The 15,340-nt window shown below is 38.7% G+C and overlaps 1 long non-coding RNA gene across 1 annotated transcript in view; it reads right to left on the bottom strand.

Annotated features, from left to right (window-relative positions):
• Positions 1-11,640, bottom strand: part of LOC105738228 — a 32,280-nt gene extending 20,640 nt beyond the window's left edge. Inside the window, exons 1-2 of the long non-coding RNA XR_001113987.2 lie at positions 11,409-11,640; positions 5,604-5,706 (exon numbers count right to left, since the gene is read on the bottom strand). This is a non-coding gene — a long non-coding RNA (uncharacterized LOC105738228). The remainder of the gene's footprint in view (positions 1-5,603; positions 5,707-11,408) is intronic.
• Between the last annotated feature and the right edge of the window lie 3,700 nt (positions 11,641-15,340).

The raw sequence follows: 15,340 nt of genomic DNA on the forward strand, positions 1-15,340 counted from the left end.
GGCCCTGTGGCAGATGCTGATGTGATTTCCTTTTCTTTTTGGACACAGCAAGATGCGTTTTCCAGTCTCCCTGACAGTTAGAGGTGCTCATGTAGGCAAGCTCCTGCCAGTGGAATATGCCATCCCTTTCTGGTCCGGCCACTAAAGCCTTTTTCACCACATTCTCCCTCTTCCCCTATTGGGAGGCTGAAGGAAGACCTCAGAGCCCACGGAAGAGGTCATAAAGGAAAATAAAGCTACATAGTAGAAGGGTCCTGGGTCCCTGAAACATTACGCAGAAGGCTTTCTGGGAGCAGGTGCATGAAGTGCTATGTGAGTAGGATGTGAGCTTCTATTGGGTGAAGCTTCTGTGCTTTAGGGGTCATTTGCCATAGGAGGTAGATGTGCCTGGCTAATACAAACACGAGTACAGTCAGGCATCACTTAATGATGGGAAAACGTTCTGAGAAATGTGTCATTAGGCAATTTCCCTCTTGTGCAAACATCAGAGAATGAACTTACACAAACGTAGACAGTACAGCCTATTACACACCTAGGTGGCATTTTGTACAGCATGTGACTAAATACCATAGGCAATTATAACATAACAGTACACATTTGTGTATCTAAACACAGAAAAGGCTATGGGTAAAAATATGGTATTACAATCTTATGGGACCACCATTGTATATACATTCAGTCATTGAACAGAATGTTGTTATGCAGTACATGGCGGTACACAGAGCAGTGCAACACACCTCCGCCTCCTCCAGCCATATTTGTCCTACTTGACCGTAAAGTTTAATCAGATAAAATATGTCCTACCAGTGTCTTAGCCTCTCACAGATACCAATGCCTCCATCTCTAAGGGCTGAATCCTAAATATTTCCTACCCAGAGGAAGGGCATGAGGGAAATTCTGAGCCCTCTGCAAACCATGTTATGTGGGTAGTTGCCTATTTACGTACTGGAGGGGTAAGTCCTATTTGCATTCCATTCAATTTTCTGTCAACAGTTAAAAAGAAATAATTAGAAAAACAGAGAAAGTGACAAGTCTATTAGATTCTTTTTTTTAAATTTTTTTAAATTATACTTTAGGTTTTAGGGTACATGTGCACAATGTGCAGGTTTGTTACATATGTATCCATGTGCCATGTTGGTGTGCTGCACCCATTAACTCATCATTTAGCATTAGGTGTATCTCCTAATGCTGTCCCTCCCCCCTCCCCCCAACCCACAACAGCCCCCGGTGTGTGATGTTCCCCTTCCTGTGTCCATGAGTTCTCATTGTTCAGTTCCCACCTATGAGTGAGAACATGCAGTGTTTGGTTTTTTGTCCTTGTGATAGTTTACTGAGAATGATGGTTTCCAGCTTCATCCATGTCCCTACAAAGGACATGAACTCATCATTTTTTATGGCTGCATAGTATTCCATGGTGTATATGTGCCACATTTTCTTAATCCAGTCAATCATTGTTGGACATTTGGGTTGGTTCCAACTCTTTGCTATTGTGAATAGTGCCACAATAAACATACGTGTGCTTGTGTCTTTATAGCAGCATGATTTATAGTCCTTTGGGTATATACCCAGTAATGGGATGGCTGGGTCAAATGGTATTTCTAGTTCTAGATCCCTGAGGAATCGCCACACTGACTTCCACAATGGTTGAACTAGTTTACAGTCCCACCAACAGTGTAAAAGTGTTCCTATTTCTCCACATCCTTTCCAGCACCTGTTGTTTCCTGACTTTTTAATGATGGCCATTCTAACTGGTGTGAGATGGTATCTCATTGTGGTTTTGATTTGCATTTCTCTGATGGCCAGTGATGATGAGCAGTTTTTCATATGTTTTTTGGCTGCACAGATGTCTTCTTTTGAGAAGTGTCTATTCATGTCCTTTGCCCACTTTTTGATAGGGTTGTTTGTTTTTTTCTTGTAAATTTGTTTAAGTTCTTTGTAGATTCTGGATATTAGCCCTTTGTCAGATGAGTAGGTTGCAAAAATTTTCTCCCATCCTGTAGGTTGTCTGTTCACTCTGATGGTAGTTTCTTTTGCTGTGCAAAAGCTCTTTAGTTTAATTAGATCCCATTTGTCAATTTTGGCTTTTGTTGCCATTGCTTTTGGTGTTTTAGACATGAAGTCCTTGCCCGTGCCTATGTCCTGAATGGTATTGCCTAGGTTTTCTTGTAGGATTTTAATGGTTTTAGGTCTAACATTTAAGTCTTTAATCCATCTTGAATTAATTTTTGTATAAGGTGTAAGGAAGGGATCCAGTTTCAGCTTTCTACATATGGCTAGCCAGTTTTCCCAGCACCATTTATTAAATAGGGAATCCTTTCCCCATTTCTTGTTAGAATTTTAAATTTTCTAAAGAAGTTTCTAACACATCAGATGATGTTTATCTAGGTCTTTAGACAAACGTGTTCTCTTGCTGACTATTTAAAATTAAACCAACATACCAATAATATCAGATATTTTCCTGAACAGTCCATTTTATTTATTTATTTATTTACTGAGACAGAGTCTTGCTCTGTCGCCCAGGCTGTAGTGCAGTAGCTTGATCTTGGCTCACAGTAACCTCCACTTCCCAAGTTCAATCGATTCTCATGCCTCAGCCTCCCAAGTAGCTGGGATCACAGGCATGCGCCACCATGCTTGACTAATTTTTTTTTTTTTTTTTTTTTGAGACGGAGTCTCGCTCTGTCACCCAGGCTGGAGTGCAGTGGCGCGATCTCGGCTCACTGCAAGCTCCGCCTCCTGGGTTCACGCCATTCTCCTGTCTCAGCCTCCCGAGTAGCTGGGACTACAGGCGCCTGCCACCGCGCCCGGCTAATTTTTTGTATTTTTAGTAGAGATGGGGTTTCACCGTGGTCTCGATCTCCTGACCTCGTGATCCACCTGCCTCGGCCTCCCAAAGTGCTGGGATTACAAGCGTGAGCCGCCACGCCCGGACTTCTTGACTAATTTTTGTATTTTTAGTAGAGACAGGGTTTCACCATGTTGGCCAGGCTGGCCTAGAACTCTTGGCCTCAAGTGAGCCGCCCACCTCGGCCTCCCAAATTGCTAGGATTACAGGCATGAGCCACCACACCTGGCCCTGAACAATCCATTTAAAACAATATATCTGAAGGATGTATTTTCATTTCTAAAGGGACATTCATACTTAAAAATAAGCAAAGGCAACAAGGATGACTAGGCTGATCTCTCCTAGGAAAAAAAATATAGCCAAAGTCATGAGGAGTGGAAAAAAATGATTACCACAAGTTACTGGGGTTAGAAGCACTATCACTCAAGGCAGCGTATTTTTAAAATTCAGGTGTATTCAGGAGATTGTCTAGTTTATTACATTATCAAGATATCCCTTCACTAGATCACCCTCAAATCCTTTATCTGACAAGACAGTCTGCCCTTGAAGGTTTTTATAAAATTGCTTAAATCTTAATCCAATATTTAGTGGAAAATAAAACATTCTCCCACATTTACAAGAATTCTCTGGAAAATTGGGGTGGAGTCTAATGAGATTGCTGTAGTGAAGGCTACGGTACTTGTCCGGTATACTTATAACTCCCTTTATTCAGTGTATTTACAGATGTCAGCTTCAGTGAATCATTTGTATTTAAGGATACAAAAATATATCAGGGAAAAATGAAGTTGCAGAAATACAATTTGCTGCCTTTTGTCATTGCATTTCACAGACCCTAAACAAAATTAACATAAACCAAAAAATATTAAGGGTGTGGGAAGTGTTTCTGATAGGATTTGTGAAATTTAAAAGGCCAGTCCCTAAGACATAGGGGCGCTGGGCCACCTCATAAATCTGCACTTCAGAGCGTCGCCACTGACATGGTTCTGCTGCCAAAGGAACCTATACTTGTTAATTTTCAATGTCAAATTCCACATTTCTGGATGGAACATGAATGGCTCACATTGGAATAAAGGTTCTATAACTAGAAACGTCTTTCTTGTTTTATAAACAGGCAGGCAGGCAGGTAGGCAGGCGAACAGAATGGGCTACTCAAATTCCACAGTTCTGCATAGGGAACCTTGCGTGGAGAAAGAGAACGTAGAGGTGGTTTATTTTTGTCTTCACCTGACAAGGATCCTGAGCCTGTGGAGAGTTGAGGGCTGTGCCCAAGACTTTGCTGGAGGCTTCACTTTAGCTAAAAGAGAGGTCTCCTAATTCCCACTTCTTTACTGTGTTTAATTTACCTGGAGATGAATGGTGGAAGTTAGATTACGAAGACTGGAAGATTGAATGGATATTAAATCACCAGGTCTTCAAGGAAACAGGGAAGAATGCTATGTCTTGAACTTATAATCTGAGAAGGTAATTCAAGCATGGAGAACACCAATGAGGCACTTCCACTGCTTCGTTGCATGTCCCTATGCCACTGCTACGCAGCGGCAAGCCGTAGGAATAAAAATTGTTAGGAGAATATAAATGATCATGTAGCATCATTTTCTCAGCTGCAGACTTTATCTCATCATGCAGCATTTAAGATCCTTTTCACCCTGCGTCAGATTGGGTTCCTAGTTCCCGTTCGATGTGCCCTCCTGTTTGAGACATGCAGTCGAGCCTGATGGCTCACAAACTTAGGTCCCCACACCAGCCGCATCAACATCCATGCAGAACTTGTTAGAAGTGTCATGCTTAAGGTACTTCCTGAGAACTGTGGAATCAGAAACACTGGGAATGAAGCCCAACAGTCTTTTTTTTAACAAGGCCTTCCAGGTAATTTTGATACATGTTAAAGTGTGAGAACCACTAACTCTAGCCTATTGATACTGCCTTTTTAAATACTATCCCCAGCCAGGTGCGGTGGCCTACGCCTGTAATCCCAGCACTTTGGGAGCCAAGGTGGGCGAATCACTTGACCCCAGGAGTTTGAGATCAGCCTGGGCAATGGGTGAAACCCTGTTTCTACTAACAAAATACAAAAAACAGAGAAATAGCCAGGCATGGTGGGCGGGTACCAGCTCCTCGGGAGACTGAGGTAGGAGGATTGCTTGAGCCTGGGAGGTCGAGCCTGCAATGAGCTGTGTTTGAGCCACTGCAGTGGCTTGAGCCTGGGCAACAGAGCAAGACCATCTCACAAAAAAAGAAATTAAAAAATAAACACTACCCCCAATAATTACTTATTTTATATGTAGCTGATTTTAGTTATTTTCATCTGAGCAAACTTAGAGTACATTGTATATGTACAGTATTATTCTAAGTATTTTAGAAATAGTAACTAATTTAATCTTCTAACAGCCCTATGACATAATAGCTATATCATTTCAATCTTGCAATGGAGGAAACAAGCACAGAGTAGCTGGTGGAAGATGTGAGTCCCATGTTGGGAAGCCCGGCTCCCGAGCCACCCGCTCACACAGGATACTAATAAGACCACTCATGACCAGCCCTCAGCTCACTCTAGGCTACCCTTCTCAACCCTCACTTTGAATATGCATTTGTTATTTCTACCATTCATCATCCACCTTCATTCTTGCAGCAAGAACTTTCCAGCAGTCCCTGGGGAACACTTCCTCTAATCCCTTGCTAACTAAAATGAAGTGTGGCATCAGCCCAGCAGCGGCAGTGCCCCCCAGAGGTGTTAGAAAGGCAGAACTTCAGGCTCTACCTTGGAGCTGCTGAATCTGAATCTCATTTAACAAGATCCTCAAGAGAAGCAAATGCACTGCCCTACCACAGTCTTCTTAACATTATTCCAGGGACAAGTCCATCTGCAGGATGCAGAAATGAGTTGATCTGGGGGAATTTGATCAGCAATAATCAATCCCTCTAGCCACAGGAACTGGTGCCTGGTAATAACATAATGCAAAGCAAGGCAATAAGGTGAGTGAAACTTGAGGGGCATGATTTTTTGTGCGTGTTTTTGGAGGAGAGAGTTTTCCTGTTACTCTAGACTGGATGCCACCGTGACATGAGACTAAAGATGCCAGACTCCACCATATAGAGCAGGGGATGGAGCCAGTCAGGTGATATGGAGCCCGAGACAAAGACAGGCCCTGCAGCACCTTTGCCTGGTGCCAGGTTTTTCTTTTAACTTTTTAGTTTTGTGAGTCAATCATTTTCCTTTTTTACTGAATGCAGGTTGAGTCATGTTTTTGTTTCTGGGTCACATGCAGTAAGACATAGATACCAGTACAACATCTGCTCTACTCATTGGGTGCTTTATTAGCTCTCACCCAGGGCTGTTAATAAACACCTGTGTAGGTGTTTTTATCTCTGCAGATAGACTGTAAGTTCCTTGAGAGGATGATACTACCTTCTACCTTTTTATTTATTTATTTATTTTTGGTAACTGTTATGATGCTTTGTAGAGTACAGAGTAGTGAACAAGTTATTTTATAGTGATTAAAGAAGAATGGGTGTAAGAACATTAATTTGCAATGTTTAAAATGGTCAGAGGAGGGAGGACATTTAGTTCATCAAATATTCATTGGACGCTGTCCAGGGCCGTGGACTAGGCTGTGCATTGGTGATGCAGAGGTGGTTAAACTATGACTCCAGATGTCAAACATACTACAGCATCATGGGGGAATCACAGTAACTTTTTAATAATTTTCAATGGATGTAGGATAATTCATAGCACTCTTATGCTGTATACACAGGAGACGTTATTTCATAGCTGAAGGTAGAAAGCAGATTGATTAAGCAACTTAAGGAGTATGATGAGTAAAAATCAAAACTGGATTTGAATCCAAGTGAGTTTGATTAGAAAGACAACTTCCCCCACTACACCAGTAAACCATTATGAGTTTTTAATTTCTTGGTTTGTTTTTACCATTGCATGGCTAAAACTTGGCTTCAAAAAGTTCCCCTTTTTAGTAAATTGTAGAATTTTTATCTATGAGAATGCTTGTCTATGCAAGCATTTCCACATGTATTTAAATCCTCTTGGCTAAAATTTATCTAATTGGAATAGTTGATAATGTTCAATGCATTACTCAACATACTGCATGGCGTCATTAGTTGAGAGCTGTGTCCTTAAATGAGGCGAGTTCTTCCCCTACTGAACATGTGTATCAGCTCTGCCCCCACAGACTCACTTGTCCTGTATGTCATAAAAGGAGGAGCTCATAAACTCTGGATGAAGACAGGATCCCTGGTATCTTGTGATTTCCTGGACTCACCTTTTGTCTATTTAACTTTTTCACTATATCCTACTCATATTAACACCAGGGTATTTTAATATTCTTCAGATTCCAGCCCCGGCTCTTCAATACTTATGTCATGTTCTTTTTAATTTGATGACAGGATTTGATGTTGTGTTCTTCCCAGCCTCTAGCTAACCTACTGACTTGACTTGGAAAATCTCTGGAGTTTTGACTCACTATCAGCTATAGGTATGAGCTTGGGTGTAATTTTAAAGATATTTTCTATACCACTTAATAATTCCATCATCTTGGCAAGTAAGCTCTCTAGTTAAGGGAACATATAATCTTAAAATGTCCAAGTTTAATCATATGTCTACAATTGTTAAAATACCATATGTATGGGCTTAGATTTTCAGTTTTAACACGAAAGAACTTGGAAGCTGTCACTCTGTCCTTACAATAAGAAAAATCTGGAAAAACTGAAAACAAACAACTTCATAAGACCCATCAGAGAACTGAGGTTGCAAAGAAAACTACAGTACCAATATCTGGAGAGACAGGTTCATCTGGAGAGACACAGCCCAGAGGTGCTCACCTGGAACAGAAGCTGCCGGAGCCCTGAGGGGTAGGAAAACTGGCACGGTCATCGGATGACCTGCGGGAGGCTAGTGTCCAGCGTGGTGCTGCAGTCTTAGGGGAGCTCACACTTTCCTGGGCTTTACCTCCAGGAACCCACACTTCTCACAGTGAAAATCAGAGAAACATCCCCTCTTGGTCATTTCAGCGGGGAGATAAAAGTAATCATTGTAAAACACATAACTTTTTCCATAAAAAAGACCTACACACTAGGGAAAAAGATGCTGCCAAAGCCATATCCCCATGAGGGAAGGGTATTCCTCCAAAACCCACAAGCAATAGCAGTGAGGACTTCAAGGAAATAGATGGAGAATATTGAGGCCATAGAAGGAAGAAAGGATAGTGGAGAGAAAAAAGCTACACCACTGGAGAGACACTTGTGAAAACTACATTTCCAAGACACTGTCTCCTGAAACATTGATTTGTAAAGGGAAGATGGTACAACACTCCCCTCCTCCTCACCTCCCCACCACGCCCGTAATATAATAACAGTGAATTACGGACAGATGCACTGCAAGGCACAGGCTCTATCTGAGAGATGAAGGGTTGAATTTTCCATGTGGCATAACAATCCTCAAGGTGCATCCATTGAGGGTAAAAATACATGTGACAAAACCTGATGGAACTGAAGAAAGAAACACACAAATGTACTGCTACAGTTGGAGACTTCAACACCCCACTTTTTTTAACTGATAGATTAAGCAGACAGAAAATCAGTAAAGATATGGTTGAACTGAAGAGCACTATCAATCAACACGTACAAATTGACATATATAGAATACATTTGTAACAGTGGAATACACAGTCTTTTCAAGTTCACAGGAAACATTCACCAATATAGACCACGTTCTAGTCTAAAACGCACTCCTTAACAAATTTAAAACAATAGAAATCAAACAAGGTATGTGTTTAGAACACAGCAGAATTAAACTAGAAATCAATAGCCAAAATATAGCTGGAAAACCCTCCAAATATATGACAGTTAAACAATATATTTCTAAATAATTTACAAGTCAAAGAAGAAGTCTCAAGAAAAGTTAAAAAATATTTTTAACTAAAGGAAAATGCATCTTATATAATGGATGGAGTATGGTAGAAGTGGTTCTTAGAGGGATTTTATAGGATTGGATGCATACTTAGAAAAAAAATCTACAATCTGTAACATAAGCTTCCACCTAAGAAATGAAGAAAGAACAATGTAAGCCTATAGCCAGCCATAGAAAACACATAACACACACTAGAGCACAAGTCAATGAAGCTGAAAACAAATGATGGAAAAAAATTGGCAACACAAAAAGCTGCCTGGTTCTTTGAAAAGATCAGTAAAATTGCAACACCTCAAGCCAGGTTAAATGAGAAGAAGTTTTTTAAAAAGGAGAGAGAGTGAGAAGGCAAAATTTACAAATACCAGAAATCAAGTAAGACTTACTACTGATTCTATGGAGATTAAAATGATATTAAAGGAATACTATGTACAACTCTATGTCATACATTTGATAATATAGATGAAATGGATCTATTCCTTAAAAGGCACAAACTACCAAAACCCACAAAAGGAGACCTATATAACTTGAATAGTGCTATATGTGTTAAAGAGGTGGAATTAATGGTTAATAACATTAAAACAATCAGTCCTAAAAGGTTTCACTGGTGAATTCCATGAAATATTTAATGAAGAAGAAATACTAGTTCCCTAGCACAGAGCTAGGAGATTGGAGGCCTGGGTGGATTCCCAATCCCAGAGTTCACACACCACAGTCCACCAGGGAAGTCATTTAATCTCTCTTACCTTAGCCCACTCAACCATAAAGTGGAGGGACCATGTAAAAGAGGATTGGAGGTACCATAAAATAAAATACTATATATGAAGGATCTATTACGGTGTGGTGTACATGGTAGCTGCCCAATAAATTAAAGAAATGATTAGAATGAATGGGTTTTACTCATGATGTGATCATTTGGTTTTCATACTACCTCTGTTACTATATCTGATGGTGATGTTTGCTTTTACTTTGAGCACAAATCCACATTAACCGGCACAACAGCGTGATAATAGTTACCTTTTTCCCAGCCCTTCACCTCTGCAGGGGCTTCTCATGTTAGTTGACAGTGTGGGCGGCAGGTGTTCTTGTCTTCATCTTCTCTGTTGAAAGCTGTGCACCCCCCAAGCTCTAACACTTTACTTTACTTGATGGTGTTTCCTGTCATCCCCCCAAATAGTTGTCTGTGTGTTTATTGCTTCCCCAACCAGAATGTATGTTTCATAAACAGCAGCTTTGTTCTCTTTTTTTCCTCTGTAAGCTGGAGCAGTGTGCAGCGTGATGCATGTACTCAGTGCACGGCTGCTTAAATGAGAGGACACACACATCAACTCCCCTTATACAGAGGAGGAAAAGGAGCTTTGTAAAAAGACATGGCAGTAAACCTCCCTTCTGAGCCTGTAGCTCATGCCTTTGCGTGTTTCAGCAAGAATGAAGAATATCAGTCAAGAGTTTCCACGTCATGCCTGCCAGGGCTATACCCTGGGTGTTTACAGGGTCGAGGACACTGAGACCAATATAACAGGTAGATTGACTGTGATAGAAAAGACGCCTCAAATACAATTTATTCAAGTCTAAGAAATGAAATCTCATTCAGTTTCAGGCCTCATCAACAGCAGGGAGAACCACAAATCACAAACTTCTTTTGCACTGGGAAAGGTGTTGCCATGGGAACAGGGCTGCTGGCCATTTGGCCATCTCACTCATCTCTAGAGGAAGGCAGGTGAGGAAGGTAAGAGAGTCACAGTTAGGTAGGAAGGCAGGTGATAAGATCCAAGGAAGATGGGGGATGTACTTCTACCATGTGTCATGTTGGTAGCAAATGTAGTAAGAATTAAAATGTCACCATCTGATCCACATTACATCTGAATAGAACATCATCTAGCAGAGTTTCTTTGCCTCTATATGATTATAGGCTGTCTTGACATCAAAGAGATATAATAAAGCATATTGGTCTAACAGAACATATTATCATAGAATAAATATATGCTCTTCATTTAAATGAAGAGTCCTAAAAAATGAACAGGGGACAGATTCTAAGTGGCTAGGTTTATGCCCATGCTAAGATCACCAAAGCTCCTAACCTCTAGGAGATGGGAAATCATGAGTCTCATAGCCTGGCAGGCTACAGTCTAACAAGACTGGCTTCATGCATATATATTGAGCTTTTGATGGTGGTCAAGCTTCCCAAGCCATGGACCCTGGTGATACTAAAAATGTGATGACACCCAAAAACAGTGCAAAATCAGTAGGAAAAAGATTTGAATAAAATGACCAACCCACAGATATCCAGGGACAAGACCAAGACAATTCCTACCCTAACACAGTGACAAATAGGTGCTAAGTGGCCATAATTCCTTTCCTATCTTGTTGGTCTTTCCTGTTGACAAATACCTGTTTAAAGGATGTTTTAATGTTTTCCTCAATAGGCTCTGCAAAATAAAACCCAAATGGGAAACAGTTCTAGCATATGATCCTATGTAAATTAACAGCAGCAAAAAGGAAGGAAAGAAAAGAAATAAACCCTCCTTAACACCTCCTTTCATTCATTTTTCCTCATATTTTCCCTTAGTACTTCAATAGAGTAGCAGTAGAAATACAATGATTTATGAATTCCATGGGGTGAATTCTTGAAGTAATAACACTTACCACCATGAAGTTCTCAGATTTCTTTTCCACACAGGAACTCTGAGAGGAAAGAAAATTGCTGGACTCTCACGGCCAGGCATTTCATTGTATAGTTCTGGCAACGTGACCCTAATGAGAAGAAGTCCATACTTCAGTTTTGGTTTAGAATTCAGTGACAGTTTGATTGTGGGCTCAACCTCTTCTGCTTCCATTGGAATGTGAGTTACTTGCTGAATTAATGAGCAAAAGCATTAGGGCTTTGAGCCTGTTCTGCGCTTTCCTAGTTCCCTTCATTTTATTTTCAGTGGTTTATTTTATTTTTGTATCTTGATCCAAAATTCATTTGCATGTGATTTTTGTGCACACTAAGATCATCCTGAAGAACATGGACTTGTAAAACACTGGGAATCAATTACCCTCAGGAAATCCGTCGACTTGGTGAGGTGTGTCCTTTACAGTTAGTTACTATGAAATTCCCCTTTTCTAAAAATCCTGTCATTAAACCCCATGATGACTTTCCGTTGCTCACTGCTGATCTTTTGCCTCTCAGTAAGCATGAAGAACACTTTCTCTTTCTTGCTGTGAGTTAATGCTATTTATATTTTAGAAATGCCAGATTCCTTCACAAGTCACTTGAGACTCGGTAGCAAGAATGAATTACCCTGAACTGTCTGTCTCTCTCCTGACAGGTCTGCCTGAAAGGCAGCTTGCCTGGAGCTGCATTCATTGTTATTTCACAATCTGAGAGCCAGCAAGAGACAGTTTTACAAATTTCTAACATAAGGCATAAAATGAAATTCAACAGAAACTAATCTTTCCTTTTTTTAAATTCCTGGCTTTGACCAAATTAGTAGGGAATGACATATTTTGAATCGCTTAGTGTACATACTATTGTATTTCTCTGCAATTTAATCTTATAATCATTGCTCTAGGGAGACATATATTAAAGTTTATTGGCAAATTCATTTCCCTTGATTTCCTTTGTTCCAAAATAAAATGATGAATTAAGACTTAGCACATATATTAGCATTTAGTATTTGCTATAGTTTCCACTTTGCACATAGAAATACTGATCTGTACCCTGTGGCAACCAATTATAATACGTGTACTGATATTGTACAATTTTAAATTAGTAGAACAACTGAGCTGATACTTTAAGCCAGCAAAAAAAAAGTTTGTTTTCTAGATTAATGAAATAACAGGATAAAACCTGAAGTGAGTATTAATGTGTGTTATCTATGATATTGTCTATCAATTAATATAAAATGCATGTTCTTTTATTTATTCTAGAAATAAATCTACTATGTTATGATTATTTCTCGAATAATTATGTAACTAATGAACTATTAATCCATGACAATTGGTCCACCATTTCTTCATGATTTTTTGTTCCCTCGGTAAACCAAAGGTAAACAAATGCATGGCTGAGATGCCCAGGGTTCCCAATGCTCCCTGGGGAATGTCAAAAATAAACAGATCTTCCCAAACATTAGCACTGATCTCCTTTTACGTTGAAAGTTCATGTTTACAGAGAGGGAATTCCCCACCCCAGTAATAGCAGTTGAATCAATAGAAACTGTGATTCTTGCCTCTATTTGTAGTTTTAAAATGAACTCTTCTCAGAATATTGTCCCCAATTAATAACGATAATGATAAAACCCATCAGTAATAATGAATATTTATTTAGTTCTTTGACTTGTGTCACATGTCATATTAAGCACTATTTTTCATTATTTAATTCTCAGCAATCACATGGGGTTGGTAGCCCCATTTTACAAACAAAAACAAAACAAATAAGCAAAAATTCTACAAGTTTTTAGAGAGGTTACATCACTTATCACAAGATGTGTAGGCGAATCTATGACTCAAACTAAGACATCCTTAACCCAGTGCCTGTGTCTTAAGCACCAAATATTTTCATTAATCATCAGTCTCATAATAAGAAAAATAATGATTTAATAAAGAAATTTCTGTTCAAATTCTCCTTTTAAGTACTCAGAGTAATAGGTTTCTTCATAATTAGTTGCAGCCTCCTATTTCAATCTCATTCTTTTGTCAAACTTACCTTCTGCTAAACCAAGTGCCAATGATTTCATTGTATAATTTTTCTCCAATGCATTTATTTCTCTTGCTCTCTATGAATAAATTATTGTTCAGCCTGCAAACATTTCTTGCTAAATTCTTTTAAAAAAAAATCTTTCTAAGCAGTCTCTCCAGAGTCTCTCTGCAAGCAGCACCGTTTTCCAACCCATTCTCTACTCTGCAATCATCGTAGTCTTTTCTCAACACAAATCTGATGTCAAATGCTTGCTTCAAAGACTCCATTGGTGTCCCATTGAACTTGGAATAGACACCAATAGGCCGGGTGTGGTGGCTCACACCTGTAATCCCAGCACTTTGAGAGGCTGAGGTGGGTGAATCACCTGAGGTCAGGAGTTCAAGACCAGCCTGACCAACATGGTGAAACCCCGTCTCTACGAAAAATACACACACACACACACACACACACACACACACACACACACACACACACAAAAGCTGGGCATGGTAGCACCTGTAATCTCAGCTACTCGGGAGGCTGAGACATGAGAACTGCTTGAACCAGAAGGTAGAGGTTGCAGTGAGCTGAGATCTCGCCATTGCACTCCAGCCTGGGTGACAGAGTGAAAGACTTCATCTCAAAAACAAACCAACAACAACAACAACAAAAATTTTTTTTAAATACAGAACAACATATTTAAGATCACCTGCGAGTCTTGTGCAGTCTTCCCACCTAGAACCACTGTATGTGTAAAGAGATGGAATTCGCAAAAACATTCATACTGTACATCGCAAAAGTTCTAAACATTCTTTATAGGGTAGTGGATTAAAGCATGATATATTTTTAAAGGAAAAAATAGTGGAACAATTTTGATATATCCATACATTATAGAATATTATGAAACCATTTAAAGTGATCATATATCTAGATTATACAAATGTTGATAAATGATTCATAGATGTGGATATAGATATCAACATAGATGGAGATAATTCCCATAAAACATAGATAAATGATGAGGTAAAAGAAAAAGGGCAATTTAAAAATACATAGAACTACATATAAAGATATAATTATATATTAAACGCATAATATATTATATCAAACTATTAATGATCTCTATTTTAACAAATCCTAATTTTCTTTGAATTAATTAGTGCCTAGTAATAAATGGTTTTGCACTCATACTAACATCTCTAAATTTCCTAAGTCCAGTACAATTCTTTTGCCTGAAACATTGCTTAGATAATATTAAGCAACTATATCTTCTAGCATATAAAGTATTAATGTATGGTTATTTTACGTTAAAAACACTTAAAAATCAATTTTTATCTTATAATTTTAGTTGTAAATAAAGGTTAAACCAATCTGATTATAAGAAGTGTTAAGAAACACCACTTCTGTTAAGAACTATCTTGGATTTATTAATAATATATCTCTGCACTAAATATCTTGTATATATTTTTACGTATGATTTCCACTATTCTGCATTTCTTTCTTCCTTTAAAGTATAATTTTGCTTATAGTTCTATCTGATATTAAGTTCTGTAAGTATTTTTTAAAGTATATTCTTAGATACAATACATAAAATAGAAAGATTATCTTCAGGTAACAAAAACACATATATATTTTATCTTAACATACATTATAATTTAGAATTACAAATATTGGAGAAATATTTATCCAGAATAGTTCATTATTTAAAAGTTATTGGTTTGAAAGAACTACTATACCTTAAACTACTTTTTTAAAATCTCCTCAATTTATGCCAAATTCTTGAAAGGAGAATTCATTATAAAGACTCAGAAAGTTTTGGACATAAGTATTATTTTCAAAACAAATGATTTTATGGGTTAAATGTTAAATAAGCAGAAACACATGGACTAAGTTTTCCTCTAAATACGAGGGGTGA

Source organism: Nomascus leucogenys, chromosome 9, assembly GCF_006542625.1.
Source record: "Nomascus leucogenys isolate Asia chromosome 9, Asia_NLE_v1, whole genome shotgun sequence".
In the NCBI taxonomy this organism is placed as follows: domain Eukaryota; kingdom Metazoa; phylum Chordata; class Mammalia; order Primates; family Hylobatidae; genus Nomascus; species Nomascus leucogenys.